This window comes from Bos indicus x Bos taurus, chromosome 15, assembly GCF_003369695.1.
Source record: "Bos indicus x Bos taurus breed Angus x Brahman F1 hybrid chromosome 15, Bos_hybrid_MaternalHap_v2.0, whole genome shotgun sequence".
In the NCBI taxonomy this organism is placed as follows: domain Eukaryota; kingdom Metazoa; phylum Chordata; class Mammalia; order Artiodactyla; family Bovidae; genus Bos; species Bos indicus x Bos taurus.
Window position 1 is genome coordinate 25,587,620 of NC_040090.1, and position 15,865 is coordinate 25,603,484.

A 15,865-nucleotide genomic window follows, 5' to 3' on the forward strand; every position below is an offset into this window, starting at 1 on the left:
AGAAGGGGGCATTTTGAGTTGTTCCTGCTGAGCTTTCTACTCCCACCGCACGATCCAGAGGGGTAGCCAGGACGCCCGAGAGAGAGCGGGGACCCCGGGAAGTCCAGAAGTGGCGGGGAGAAAGCCAAGAAGAGACGCAGAGCTGCGCGATGGGAGAAGACGGCGCCCCGGGGACCCCCAGCAGAGGAGGGGTCGTGAGAGCGATTTAGGGCGCCAGCTGTGGGGGGCCCCGGCTGAGGTGACGGGGTTGGGGCTGAGATATGAATCTTTCCCAAGGGCTGGGTGGCCCCTGCGCAGGTTTTGGGGGGCCGCTTGCTCCTTCAGCCCGCATACCGCGTCCCCGGGGCTTCAGCAGGGCTGCACATCATCACCTGCTCCCCAGGAGCTGAGTTAAAAGCGGACGTATACGGGTCCAGTACGAGTTTATCTTGGGAAACTTGACACACTCCTGCAACTCGGACCTGAAAGGGGCTGAGGGACTCCGGGGCTAGTTGTGCTCACGCCTCTCCCCACCCCGGGCACCTCCCTTGAGGCACCTTGCAGAAAAGTGAAAAGTTTTGGCTTTCAGGGGCTGGGAGGGATGTGTGTATGTGTGTGTGTTTGGCGGAGGGTGATGTTCTGACTCGGTTAGGTCCCCAGGGATGCCATGCATAGCCGGCAAGAGGAAATGGGTGAATTAGCCGTGCCTGGAAAGAAATAGCTGAGGGTTGGAGGCTCTTTGCTCGACGGGCAGAGAAGGGGACTTCCAGACTGGTGGCACCCCCTAGGGAAGAAAAGCCTTGGGACTGCTGGGGTGAACTAGAGTCACCGTCTAAGGATGCTGTTTGTGTGTTGCGGGTGGAGCGGGTGGAGGGACGCTGATGGAGGGGCCGCGAAGAGGAGGGGGTGGGGAGAGCGGCGCTAGGGAAGGTAGAGGGTGCCCTCTGCCGGCCAAGCTACCCAGAGCGGCTGCAGGGGCGGGAGGCTGGGGGCTGGGGAAGTGGTAAGAGATGGCTTTGCGGGATCTCTTCGGTAGCTGGTAGGAGGGACTTGTTGAATGACGCTTCTGACTCCCGACTCGGATGAATTTCGACTCGTCGCGCCTCCCTGGCTCCAGTGCAAGTTTTCCTTGAGCTGGGGGAGCTTTGACAGGCTATGGTTGGTGGTGTGTTAGGGATTCCTGGATCTCAGTTTAGGGTCCTTCAGGGATCTTACACTTACTCCTCGATGTCTGCAGTAAACAGCGAATATTTTCTGACAAGAGTGCAGGAATGTTCTTGGCCAGAAGCAAAGAAAAGCATATTCCTGAGTGTTTATTAATTTCCTAGTACAGTTATCTTTTTCAAGCAAAGTCATGTGTAATTGGGAACATTGATTTCTTTTTACTGCATATGAAACTGCATATTGATTTTAAATAGGATGTAATGTTATTAAATGAGACCTTCAAATTGGTTTAACTTCTGGGAAAATACCCCCTTACCTTTAATTTTACCCCCAAAAAAGTATTTTTATGTGAGTCTGTTATAAAGTCAGAGGCCATTTTGGCCTTAAAATTATATTTGTATATACTTATATTTTTTTCATTTTAATTTATTGAGGTACTGATTTAATTCGTCTACACGTGTTTGTTTACCCATGCAACATTATGATTTTTAGGTTGAAAATTTATGAGATTATGACATGTAGTACTCCAAATTATTACAAGCAATAGACCATAAAGTTTTGACCCGAGGGACCACACCCCTTTAAAACCGTCATTAATCCTGTTTATCGATTTTGCAAATACCTTGCTTAAGGTCATTAACTCCTGTCCCTTGATTTTGCAAATACCTTGCTTAAGATTCTTCTTTTGCAAGTTTACTGCTGGAGGTAAGGAAAAGGAAAGAGACACTTGTTGAAATGTAACCATAACCTTTACTGGAATTTAAAACTCGTTGGTCACCATTACTGGAATTCCCAGGCCATAAATTCGTCTTTTTTTTTTTCTTCCACTTTATTTTGCAAAATGTGATAAATGTTGGTAAATATAGACCTGTACTAAGTATTATGACAGGAGAAGCATTATGTATGTAGAGTTATTTTAAGTCATTACAAAACGTTTTCTATTTATAAATGATATAAGCAGAAAGAAATGATTTCCAGATAAACAAGACTTACGTACATGTTTTGAAGCATTAGAACATTGCAGACACACTTAGACATCACATTTTTTAAAAAAGGAAAATAACAGAGTAATTTTTCACATACCTTTGGAGCCTTTCATTGCCTATTCAGAGCTGAATTAGTAACTGGAAATCTCATTTATTTTAAGATCATATTTAAGATTATTTAAGACTTACAGCGGGTTAACATTTGGGTGTCCAGAAAATAAAACATTTAGGAACTCTGTTTTAGGATGTCTTTTCAATAAGTGTAACTTTTACTTGCAAACAGAAGGAACCAAGAAAATGATCATTTGCCAGAAATACAATGACCTCACCTCAAATGATTCATTTATACTATCTGAGTTAATTGCCTAAATCTGAAAATAGCCAAAGAGAGGTGGGGAGATGCTGGAATGTTGCTGGTTCATTTGATTCACCTGGAGAGAGGGAAGTTCTGCAAATAATGCAAGTTTCTACAATCCTGGCTCAAAATACTTGAATTTTCGGTTTAATAGGGGCAGCATTAGAATGTAAGTTATTCTCTTCCTGGAATCTTTCAAGAGTTCCAGCTTTTCAATAGTCAAAAAGCAGATGATTGATAATCTCATTTCTTTTAAAAATAAATAGCTCTGGTTTGCAGCTCACAGCAAGTTGAGCATGCCCACCTCATAGTACAGCAAAGAGCTTGTTAATTTGGGGTACTTTTGTCTTTAGAACCTGCTGTTAGTATCCAATACCTCCCTCCCACCCTGGTCATACACACACATCCACAGCCCTATATGCAGGTGTGAATTTGTGGAATGTAAGAGCCAACAGCTTTGGGGCTCAACCATAGACTTAATCTTCTACTAAGCTTTAGAATATTGAAGATGTATGCAATGGAAAGGTAATCTACAAGTACTTCATTAACATTTTAGTTTTAGGAAGTTAGTCCCACAGCAGACAGACTGATTTTAGGCTGCTTGAATGAAAACAGAATGGAAAAGTACATGAGAGCTCAACTCTGAGTATCTTTTAAAATGAAAACCATTGCCGTTTCTGATGTCCATAAAACTGAGTTTATTTTAATGGCTGAAACATTTACATTTACATTTCCCTGTGTAGAAGAGTTCAGCTTGTGTGAGGGGGCTCCCCTAGCCTAGCTCTGCCCAATGCATGTGAATGTATCCCTTTAATAGGGTAATTGCTAACTTGTCTCAACTTGTTGTCAAATGATTGTTATGGTTCCCTCAGTTTCCACTAATTGCAAAATTGCTGCTTAATTGAAGGACTCTCAGCCGTCTAGTGCAGTCATTCAGCCACCAGCAGACTCTGTAATCTCAAGCTGTGAACTGCATTTTAAAAGAGGAATGGAGGAGAAAATTCCGGGGAATTCTAGGTTTCAAACGGCTAGCTGTTGCTTCATGGAGGAAGAAATCATTTGAATGTTTAACTGCATTGTGATGAATTTTCTTTATTAGGATGAATAACATGCCCAGATGGGCTTCAGAATTAAGTGAACTTCTTGGTTACACTCTGCATCCATTTACTCTGTTTAAGATGGAGTCACGTTAAACAGTAAATGATGTTGGCAAATGAAATCCGTATGTCATTTGTACATGGGGTTTAACCCTAGGAAACAGTGGAAGCCTTTGGTATTTTTAAGCTTAGACATGTGCGTCCTCAAAGTCTCCTTAAACTTCCTCTTAAGTCATAAAATTATTTGCTGCTGCTGCTTAGTCACTTCGGTTGTGTCTGACTCTGTGTCACCCTATGGACTGTAGCCCACCAGGCTCATCTGTCCATGGAATTCTCCAGGCAAGAATGCTGGAGTGGGTTGCTATGCCCTATTCCAGGGGATCTTCCCAACCCGGGAAGCGAACCCTGGTCTCCTGCATTGCAGGCAGATTCTTTACCACTGAGCCACCAGGGAAATCCTAGAATTGCTTAATCGTAAATAATGCATCTCTGGCTTTCCAGAATACTCACACCAAAGGCTTAGAAAAGTCATGGACCTAGTTATTAAATATATGGAATCATTATTGATGATAGATATGGAACAGTGGAGTTCACTAATATATAGACTTGGGAAAACTTACGGGAGTGATGGAGTGGTAAATGGGCATGTTTTCTAAGTGAACTGGAAGGTATTCTTGTTTCTGTAAGAAAAACATGAGTATCTTGTCAAAGAAGTAGTGTGAGAGCTTTTTTTAAATGTAAGTACTCAAATTCAAGTACAAACTCTGCGACACTACGCTTTTGGTGAAACAAATCTGACCCGATAACACTGGATGCTAAGAAGTGGCTAATTGCACTGATGTCTCATCTGTACATTGCCTAAGTTTAAGCATGGGTTTCATTAGATGAATTGGGGGGTGGGTGTCGGACAGCAGAGTGACTGGGGGTGGGGAAGCAAAGTCATTTCACAAAGTTCCATGACAGCCATCATAAAATAAAAGTTTATTTCCAAAGAGCCCAGAGAACAACATGTGTTATGCAGTTTTCCCCAAAGGTTCACTTGAAAAAACTTTTCATTGGTTGTCATGGTAGTAATGTCCTGATTTTGAGAGCTCGCAGAACCTAGTAGCTCTTAAATGTGCTTTCATCTTGGTTCCTTTGGTCTGGCTGAAGCTTTATGATGCCCCTCTGTGTTTCTGACATGCGTCTGCATTTTAAAGGGAGGAGGTCAGGCAAAGGAAGATTCCTTAACTCTAAGACAACATAACTAGGAAATGTGTAACATCAAGTGGTGAAAAAGTCACTTTACTTCAAAAGAGCTTATTGAAATCAAACTGGAAGGCAATCTGTCATTTAATTACAACTAGTACATATAAAATTAAGATTTATATGATGGAAATAGAAAATAAACGGACAGTTGGAAGGAATTTAATCAACTCATCAAAAGTGGAATAGCGCCACCTAGAGAACAAAATCACCAGCTTTACCAGCCAAACGGCTTCTGTGCCATATGAGCCTCTTTTCCAAGACTATGGTTACTAGGATTGCCTTGCCACCCTATTCAGATTTGGTGAGTGTATGTGTTGGTAGGGGTGTGGTGTTTGTGTGTGGGTGGTTTAGGATGCACTTGGGGTTGTAGATGAGATTTTTAAAACAGGCAGATACATACCTCAATATCTACACCAAGTCCTTTTAGTGTTTTAATAGTAGCCAAATGTAGAATAACCCACCAGGAAGAAGAGCGGGCCTCCTTTTTTAACATTTTTTATTTTCAACGATATATGCTGAAGCACTGAGTACAAAGGTTCTGATTTTATTTACTTGCTACAGAGAGTTCATTGCCCTTTCTGAGATATAATAACACCAAATAAATTGAATAGAATGACCTTAAGAATGCCTTTGATCTATGATCTAATTTTAACTTTAATGATTTGAGAATAAAAAAAGGGTCATATATGTAGCAAGACTTTAAACACCAAAAAAGTAAGGGGGAAGGTGGAAGACAAGGAGAAGGCATTGTAAGAGCTGCCTCAACCTTAGATAAACCTATACGTCTGAGCCAGCACCAAAAATTTATGGAACCAGGAACCAGTCATTAAAATTAGCTTAAAATTATTTGATGCCAAAATCTGCATTTCCTTCATTTTTGCGTGCTTCCGCAGTAGTATCCAAAATGGTTCTGGTCGTAGAAGAAACACTTCAACAAGTATTGTTGAATGAACAAATAGATTGATTAATAGCTGCCTCAGATTCTGACAGTGTGGACAATGAAGAAACTTTGTAATTACAACAAAAAATATTTTTTGCTGGCAGAGAGGCAGAAATTGGAGGAAATAAGTGTAATATTTTTGTTTTCGTGGTAGGTATTATAAATGTCCTTCAGTTGGATGAATTCTGAAGTTGCTTGTGCACAATTTGGTTCACTCATAAAGTTGTCATGCTTGGAACATATGAAATGTTAAAGCCAATTTAGATAGTAGCAACTATAAACCTGTTGGTAAATTTTCACTTAATGTTTTCAATTTGAGGTACTGGTGGCGATGCTGATCATTGTGCTTCAGGGAACAGAAAACAGTGTATGTTAAGTGAGTGTCAATTTCTGGTAAGCAGATAACCAAAGGAAGGTATTATATTGTCTGTGCATTGTGTCATGCATAGGAGCAATCAGGTGCAGAAAACTTAACTTTTCAGGAGAAAAATCTATATTTCTCACACATACAGAGAGAGTGAGATGGGGGGTGGGGTGCGAGAGGGAGATAGAAAAAGAAGGAAACTCATAGAGTAAAATTTTTGCCACATGGCATTTAGTCTAATCACTCTTGGTTTGGAGCTGTTACCATCAGCATTTGCTGCCTGTTCTGATACTTGCTTTCTGCTTTTGAAAACTGAACCTATGCCCAAACTGAAACAAGTTTCCCTGAATTTTCACATGTTCATTTATTTCTTGAATTATGGGGAGTGTTTTTAAACACAGATAAATTTCTTTTACATCACACAGAATCTGAAGGTCGAGAAATTTGCTTCACACTGCTGGCAGAGATGCTTGGCGGAGTCCCAGGCCACATTCCTAGACCAAACTGTTGAAGGTGTTCTCTCTTATGCAACATGGTGAAGGCACATTCAGCCTTCTCACGCCGGCTGATAATGTATCTGAAGGCACAGACGATGTGCTTATCATTTTGAAACATAAAGCCAGCAGGAGTTCTGTTGAATGATAGAATCTGGATCAGCTAAATGTAAAATACTATGATTAGTTAGGTTAAAAGTCAACTGTACAAATAGAGAGAATATGGAGTTGGGACCAGATTCGGGGGGCTGACTTAGACTGCACAAAGGAAACTCAGAAGTTTTAAACAGCCGCCGGCTATGAGTGTGAGACAGTGGTGTGTCTATATGGCGATGGGGGTGGAGGGACTTGGATAGAACTACTGCCGTTTAGGGCCTTCCAGGCAGCTCAGTGGTAAAGAACCAGCCTGCCCATGCAGCAGACCCAGGAGACACAGCTTCAATCCCTGGGTCGGGAAGATCCCCTGGAGGAGGAAATGGCAACCCACTCCAGAATTCTTGCCTGGAAATTTTCGTGTACAGATGAGGCTGGTGGGCTACAGTCCATGGGGGTTGCAAAGAGTCAGATACGACTGGGCGCACGCGCACACACACACACACACACACTGCAGTTTTGGTCTGCAGTTTTAGTTTGGGGAAACTAATATTTCCCCCCATTTCTCAAGTAGACTATACATAGAATAGCGCAGGGAAGTCTGCTCAATGTTAAGTGGCAGCCTGGACAGGAGGGAGGTTTGGAAGAGAATGGATACATGTGTAAGTATGGCTGAGTCCCTTTGCTGTCCACCTGAAACTGTCACTACACTAATAGGCTATGCTCCCATAAAAAAGAACAAGTTTTTTAGAAAAAGTATTATCTTCAGTTCAAGAAATGAAATAGGTTGCTTTCGGTACAGCACTGACAAAAGGGTATATATTGAGATCAATGTGACCAGGATGCATAGGAAGTTGGAAACCATCGCAAGTAAGCAATGACTGAGGAAACTTGGAATGGGTAGCCTGGGGACAGGAAGACTTAGGCTGGAATGGCGAATGTATTTTTGTCTTCTTTAGTCTAAATTCACATGATGGTAGCTCCCAGAAGTCTGGGTTAAGAAGAATTCTGAACCCAACCCGGCTCAATAAGAAAGAATATCCTGTCGCTGCCCACCATGTCTGGGGGACTAGGGGGCCGCATGTCTGACTTGTTCTTGATGTCCAGTCTAGAGGACCGTCTTCACAATTGTGAAGAACTGGCATACGGAGGAAAGAGAGAATTTACTTTATGTTGCCCCAGAGAGCAGATCTAGAACCAGTGATATAAATTTAAGCACTGTACGTAGTATCTAGAAGAACTTTCAGTTTGATTTAATTAAGTAAATATCACAGGCTCACCACATTCAAGGCATTGAATTGAGTGAATTTATGATTTAACAAAGAAAGAATATGGAATAGGATCAGTTTCCTGTTATAAGCACAGACTGAAACCCTTTTAGAAAGGATGGATATTAACGTGGAAGCTTGGAGTTAGGTATATTCTGAAGTACCTTTGTACTCCTAAGTTTTTTCAAATATATTGGTCATATCATCAGTATGCTCCTTGTTTTAGTTCACATACAATCCTGATGACAATCACGTATTTCTTTGGGTCTTCTGCCTGAGATAGGTGCAGCATCATGAACTGAGCATCAGAAATCCTTCCCATTTCTTTGAAAAGTGCTGGACTTTTGCTTTTTTCATACTTTCACGTGGGTTCTCAAAAGTAGTTATTTTTCCTTTGGATCATACAGAATGGAATGTTTTTAAAAAGAGTCCTGATCAGGTTCAGACACCCAAATTGCTTAAGAAATTAGCTTTTGACATTAGATTTTTTTAGAGTTCAGTAACTGAACTCAAAAAAGCCCACAGCACTCACCTTCCCCTTCTCAAAGTATAGCACCCTCGGCTATTAACAGTTTTCCAAAGAGTTTCCTTTTCTAAATGTAAACTGTCCAAGAATTGGCCCCTCCCTCAACCTTTTCATGTTTCAACATGGATAGATTAACTTTCTTTTTTTTTTTTAATAACTTATTTTGCTCTTCTGTAGAACAGTCAGAAATTAATTAACCCACATTTAATATGCAAGTTTAGACCAGAGGTTACATTCCTAGGAGTCATGACCATTTTATTCTGCATGGTCTCATCAAATATTCATATTTTCAGTCAGCAAAGCAAGCAGTTTACTGTTTACATACTCTTTAGAGCTTCACATATTTTATAGTTCATGTTGCTGCATGCATGTTTTCTCCTGTTTCAAAGCTTTTCTTTAAAGAAAGTAAAGGTGTTATACATGGGGGATGATTCTTTTATTTATTCATTCATCTAGCATTAATTTAGTGCCCAGTGGGTGCCAGGCACTGGTCTAGATGGATCCATCCATCATCAGGTGCTTCCTAGTAAGCCACTCCATTGATTCTCCCAGGTAAGGCTTCCATTACCTCCTTATATACTCACTTCAAAAGAGTATTTTAAAAAGCTGTTGAACAAATTCTCTGAGTCATTTCAGAACTCCCTGCCTGTCCTGTATTTTCAGTTGTGGATTGTAATATTTTGGAAAAACTTACGTCACTCTTAAGAGAATAATCTCCTTTTTATATATAACAATTGAGTATCATTTTGTGTTCAAATTAAGGCAATGAAAATGCTTAGACATTGCCTTAAATATTTTGCTATTATTTGAGGCTATTTCTGGAGGAACTCATGTTAATGATGCTGGTAGAAGGCACAGTCGAAGAATTTCTGGACTAAAAATGCCATTCATTTCCACTGGTGTTATGATGGAGTTTTTTACTTACTTACCAGGGCATGTTTGGGCCTCTTAGTTTCCAGGAATGTGTCTTTTATTTGACAGTGTTTATAAATCCCATGTGTTTCCCCCCTAAAGGAGCTAAAATGTGAGAATGTTTCCATTTACAAGAATCTGGTTTCATGATTATGCTGAGTAAGAAAAAGAAGGAAAGATCAGTGTTGTGAATATTATCTTTAAATGTTAGTCAATACTATGTTTAAGTTTAGTAATGGTATTTTTTTTAAGAGTTTACTGAAAACCACTTTTCAATCCATTGGGTGGTCTCCTTTCACCATGAAGTCAGAAGGTGTTTTTACTCAAATATATGGAATAAATAAGAATCCGTGTGTGGTGTTCATGGATCGTGTAAATATGTCAGTGGAACTAGAGCATAGTTTGGCACCATCAACTCAGAAATATCTAACCTCTTGATATACAACAAGGAAGCAAACTCTCACATAGTTCTCTTGTGAATCTCAAAACAAAACAAACAAAAAAACCCCACACACCACCCAACCCAAAATTAAAAACAAAAAACCCACAGGACCAGGAAGTGGTAAGAAATCCCATTTTCCTGCTAATACCAAACCTACAGCCGTGTTTCTAACCTTCTCTTTCACTCCTGAGCAGGGCAATCAGATTAAACTGTAAATCCTTAAATACAAAAGAATAAGCCGTAAGTACATAATGACAGAGACCTTTGCTTGCGTTCTTTGAGACAAAACCAGAGGAGTAGACACAGATCTTCTAACCTCCAAATTAGTAGTATAGGTGTAAATAAGTAAATTGTAGGACTGGATTTTTCTCCTTCTGACAAAATCTCCAGTAGAACCCCAATGTATAAAACAAAATAAACAGTGCTGGGCTAGTTGAACTATAAGTGGGAACAGCAGAGTCCTGCCTCCTTGACCTTGACTTTGCCCCTTGCAAGAAGCCTCTTGATACTCTTCTCTGCAAAACCCAGTTGGAAAACTGTTGTTCTTGAGAAAAGTCAATAAGTAGAAATCCCCAAGTCCTAAATCTTTCTTCCCTCCTCATGGAAATGACTGTCCTGCCCATTCTTGCAGCCATTCTCTCAAATTCAGGATTGTGTTCATCCACTTGTTTAAATTATTCAGAAATGGTAACTCGGTAACTTAGATATGGATATGTGAAATTTTCCCTACTGGATAATTTTTGGAAATAATCATAGACATGTAATGGCTGAGAAGCAATGCAGGATGACCTTATCTTAAAGATTTTAATAATCATTTAAGTTTATCATAATTAATAAAATTTATCATTAAAATGATAAATTAATTTTAATGATTTATTAATTTATCATTAATAAAATTTATAAGGAATTCCCTGGAGGGCCAGTGGTTACAGGCTTTCACTGCTGGGGCCAAGTTCAGTCCCTGGTCTGAGAACCAAGATCCCCGAAGCTATGTGACACGGCCAAAAAAATAAATAGAATTTATTTTAAAATGTTCTTCCTAAAATACAAGTGTATTTTTCTGGTTTTCACATCTCTGGCAATGATTTTCTTAAAACTTGAAAGTGTCTATTATTCCACAGTATTTGATTGTTCTTCAAAACTAATCTCATGTTGAAATTTAGGGGAACCCTCGCCATCACTGCTTCAAGCAGTATCCGAGGTTTTGATAGCTTGTCCTAGTACAGTGCCCCGGTAGGCATTGGTACTGGCACCAAAATGTAGTTGACTTGGCATCATTAACATTCCTACATGGATTTATTGTCATATGTAGGTAAGATTGTATGTACATTAAGTCACTTGGGTTGTGTCTGACTCTGTGACCCCATAGAAGGTAGCCTGCCAGGCTCGTCTGTCCATGGGATTCTCCAGGCAAGAATACTGGAGTGGGTTGCCATGCCCTCCTCCAGGGGATCTTGCCGACGCAGATATCATAACCCACATCTCTCACATCTCCTGCATTGGCAGGTGGGTTCTTTACCACTGGCACCAAGGTTGTACATTTCAGTAAAAATCTTGTCCAAAGGTATAGTGTTCCATACATTAAGAAAATGCATCCACATGTTCCACTTGATCCTATAAATAACCCTTTGAAAAAAACTGGGCACACCTTATTCCCATATAACAGTTGAGGAAACTGAAGCTTGGAGTAAATAACTTGATCTAAGTGGCACAGCTATAGAACCAGAGCAAGGATTACAGCTCTGTGATCCTAATCCAGCCCTCTTACCATCACACAGGCTCTCTAAACCATGACCTGCAGAATTCAAGTAAGACATCATATTTCACCCTTGTTAATGTGAGTGCTTGGCACAGATGGAGACCAGTGTCATCACCGTGGCCTCGTCTCTGCTCTCTAGAGAAGAGATTGGCAAAAAGTGATGGTGGGAAGATAAAAAAATGTTTATTTTAAGGACTTTTTAAAGTTCCTTGTTTTAAGGAAATTAAATACTTGAAGAGAGAAAAAGGGTATGTCTTGTTCTTTGAGCTCCTTAGTAATCATTTTGCTTAAAGCTGAGGATCCTGTAAGTGAACTATTGGAGAGCATAGCATGGAGCAGTGGTTCTTAAAGATGGTGATCATCAGGGCCTTTCCTTGGTGGTCAGGTGGTTGGGAGTCCGCCTTGGAGTGTAGGGGACGCTGGTTCAATCCCTGGTCCAGGAACTAAGCCTGTGTACCACAACTACTGATCCTGTAAGCCCTAGAGCCTGTGCTCTCCAACCAGAGAAGCCACTGTGATGAGATGCCTTGCTGCTGCTAAGTCACTTCAGTCGTGTCCGACTCTGTGTGACCCCATAGACGTCAGGCCACCAGGCTCTCCTGCCCCTGGGATTCTCCAGGCAAGAACACTGGAGTGGGTTGCCATTTCCTTCTCCAGTGCATGAAAATGAAAAAGTGAAAGTGAAGTCACTCAGTTGTGTCCGACTCTTAGCGACCCCATGGAATGCAGCCTACCAGGCTCCTCCATCCACGGGATTTTCCAGGCAAGAGTACTGGAGTGGGGTGCCATTGCCTTCTCCAGAGATGCCCTGGCATCACAACAAATAGTAGCCCCTGCTTACAGCAGCTAGAGAAAGTCCTCGAGCCACAATAAAGACCAAGCACAGCCCAAATTAACTAAATAAAAAAAAATTTTTTTTAAAGGTGATGATCATCAGAATTACCTTTGAAACTAAAAAAGAAAATTCACAGAGACTTCTCTGGTGGTCCAGTGGTTGACTCCGTACTTGCAATGTAGAGGGTGCGAGTTCAGTTTCTGGTTGGGGAACTAAGATCCCAAATGCCACCCGGTGTGGCCAAAAAATAAACATTAAAAAAACAAACAGATATCAGGTCCTAGTCCCTGAGATTTGGAGGTTTGGGCTGCGGCTTGGGCATGTGTTGTGTTTAGAAACTTCCACAGGTGGTTCAGACTTGCAGGAAGGTTGAAGAATTGCTGAGCTTGAACCCGAATACATTTTAAAAGACCCATTTACTTCGTCATCCAAATACTTGGATTTGAGCATGGTTAGAAGGGATTTGCAGCCTTGTAAATAATCAGAAACTCCAAAGCTTTGAAGTGCGAAGCCTGTTGAAGATAATCTCCTGACTTGAAAGTTGTTTCCTAATCACAGACTTCCATACGGCAGCAGAAGGCCTGGCCCAAGGATGGAGTAGGATTCTATGGCCACCACTTACTTACAAGGTCTGGGACCTTGTACAAACTACATCTAATCTCTGTGCCTCAACCTCCTAACAGGGTTGCTATAGGGATTGTTGTTGTTTAGTCACTAAGTCGTTGACTCTGTGTGACCCCATGGACTGCAGCATGCCAGGCTTCCCATGGTGAAAGATTCTTCACCATCTTCCAGAGTTTGCTCAAACTCGTGTCCATTGAGTCCATGATGCCATCCAATCATCTCGTCCTCTGTCACCCCCTTCTCCTGCCCTCAATCCTTCTCAGCATCAGGGGCTTTTCCAGTGAGTCAGTTCCATCAGATGGCCAAAGTATTTTAGTTTCAGCTTCAGCATCAGTCCTTCCATTGAGTATTCAGGGACATTTGACCCATGTCCTTTAGGATTGACTGATTTGATCTTTCTGTCCAAGGGACTCTCAAGAGTCTTCTCCAGCACCACAGTTTGAAAGCCTCAGTTCTTCAGCACTCAGCCTTCTTTGTGGTCCAACTCTCACATCCATGCACGACTACTGGAAAAACCATAGCTCTGACTATATGGACCTTTGTTGGCAAAGTGATGGCTCTGCTTTTTAACAATCTGCTTATGTTTGTCATAACTTTTCATTTAAGGAGCAAATGTCTTTTAATTTCATGGCTGCAGTCACAATCCGAAGTGATTTTGGAGCCAAAGACTTATTATTGAGACTATTAAAAATTTTATCAGTGGGCTTTCCCGTGGTCCAGTAGTAAGAATCCACCTTGCAATGCAGGGGGACATGGGCTTAATCCCTAGTCCGGGAAGATCCCATGTACCATGAACAACAAATCCCACGTGCCACAATTCCTGAAGCCCGAGCGCCTAGAGCCCATGCTCTGCAACGAGAAGCCACTGCAATGAGAAGCCTTCATAGCACAACGAGCAGTAGCTCCCGCTCTCTGCAAGTAGAGAAAGCCTACACACAGCAACGAAGACCAGTAAAATTAAAAGAAAACTTTATTAGCATGCTCCAGGTCTAAATCTGCTTCACTTTGTTCCTGCGGTAACAAGACCAGAACCCTTTTGTTGTCATCTTTGGAGGCTAATTTACTTACTCATTGACTTTCTCTTCCTGTCATCCATCTAAATCCGACTCATTGTTTAGACTCATCTCGAATTCGACTTCCTCTGGAAAGACTTCTGCTCAAGAGAAACCTACCCTATTTGGATTCCTGAATCATTCACAGTCTCTATCTTACAATAGTTAATTATATAAGCAATACTTGTGCAACTGTTAAACATTGGGTACCTTCTCTGTATCAGGTTCTCTGCTAGGAGCTGTGGATGTGAAGTTTAGTCTAGAAAAACATTCTAGAATATCCTGCTTAGGATAGTCTGTGACTTTAAAGAAACATTTCTTTCTCTCTCTCTCTCTCTTTTTTTTTTCGGTATACCTTAAAGGTACATTGTGTTTTTATTTTTAATTTTTTTAATATTTATTTATTTATGGATTTTTGACTGCATAGAGTCTTAGTTGTGACATGCTGGGTCTTCCTGCAGCCTGTGGGATCTTTCATTGCCACACACAGTCTTAGTTGCTTCATGGCTTGTGGGATCTTAGTTCTCCCACCAGGGATTGAACCCCTGTCCCCTGCTTTTGGAAGGCGGTTTCTTAAACAAGGCCACTAGGGAGGTCCCTAAAGAAACATTTCTTAAATAGAAAGTTCATGAAACAGTCTCAGCCTGGGACCCTGCATCTCTGGAGCTGATGATTGAGTTTCATTCCATTGCTCAATAGATCTGTGATCTTGGGCAAGTTACTTAAATTCCTTGTGTCTAAAATAATGAAGGAAATCCTCTTCCCTCTCCTGTGTTTCCATGAGGGGACTTGATCTGAGGTAGACTTCACTTTCCCTTTTCACTTTCATGCATTGGAGAAGGAAATGGCAACCCACTCCAGTGTTCTTGCCTGGAGAATCCCAGAGACAGAGGAGCCTGGTAGGCTGCCGTCTCTGGGGTCACACAGAGTCGGACACAACTGAAGCGACTTAGCAGCAGCAGCAGTAGGAAATAGGCCCCACTGCATTTTCTAACACAGCTTTCCTAACATGACTCTGACCCTGTATTATTCCCATTTGGCATCTTATTTCTATTCTGTTCTCAGCAGAAAATCCCAAGGGGATGAGGTGTGGTTAACCCAAACATGTACTAGTGGGAAGTTGAAAAGAAGTGGTAATTTTTTCAAAGTTGAATGAGCTATATGTCCCAAGGAAGTTGTGTTTTAAGTTAGGTTTTTTCTTTTGTGTATTTTAATCAAAAACTTTTAAGCAAAAGCTTTATCTCTTATATTGTCTTTAGTCTCCATAGCGCATAGCTGACAAAGTAAGGGGTTCCACAGCTATTTGCTAAATAATTTAGCATGTCTTTTTCCCTGGAAAAGATAAAGATTCCAGCATTGTGATATTCAGCTAAAAAAGCACTCTAAATGGGAAATTGGTTCTATGTAAATATTCATAAATGAGCCTTTTGGTTTCCAGTTTATAAAGCTCATCAACTCTGGACTTTTCGTGGGTCCTTCATGGGTAAATCCCAGAGATTCACCTTCACTACATTACAAGCAGGTAATACAATCTTTTAGTCTCTGAAACATGGTCTATTGTAAACAAAAACTTGTACTGACAATTTCCTATTCTCTCTCACCTTACCTTCCTTTACATTTTCTCTTCGGGGAATCCCCATGTGCATACATCAATTACAGTGTGTTCTACATTGAACCATAATTGTCTGTAATGTGTCTAACCTGTTCTCCACCCCTCACCCTCCTGC

At 41.1% G+C, this 15,865-nt stretch overlaps 1 protein-coding gene across 5 annotated transcripts in view; it reads left to right on the plus strand.

Annotated features, from left to right (window-relative positions):
- BDNF (brain derived neurotrophic factor) overlaps positions 1 to 15,865 on the plus strand; it is a 60,577-nt gene that overhangs the window by 23,455 nt on the left and 21,257 nt on the right. The gene's annotated exons all lie outside the window — the stretch shown is intronic.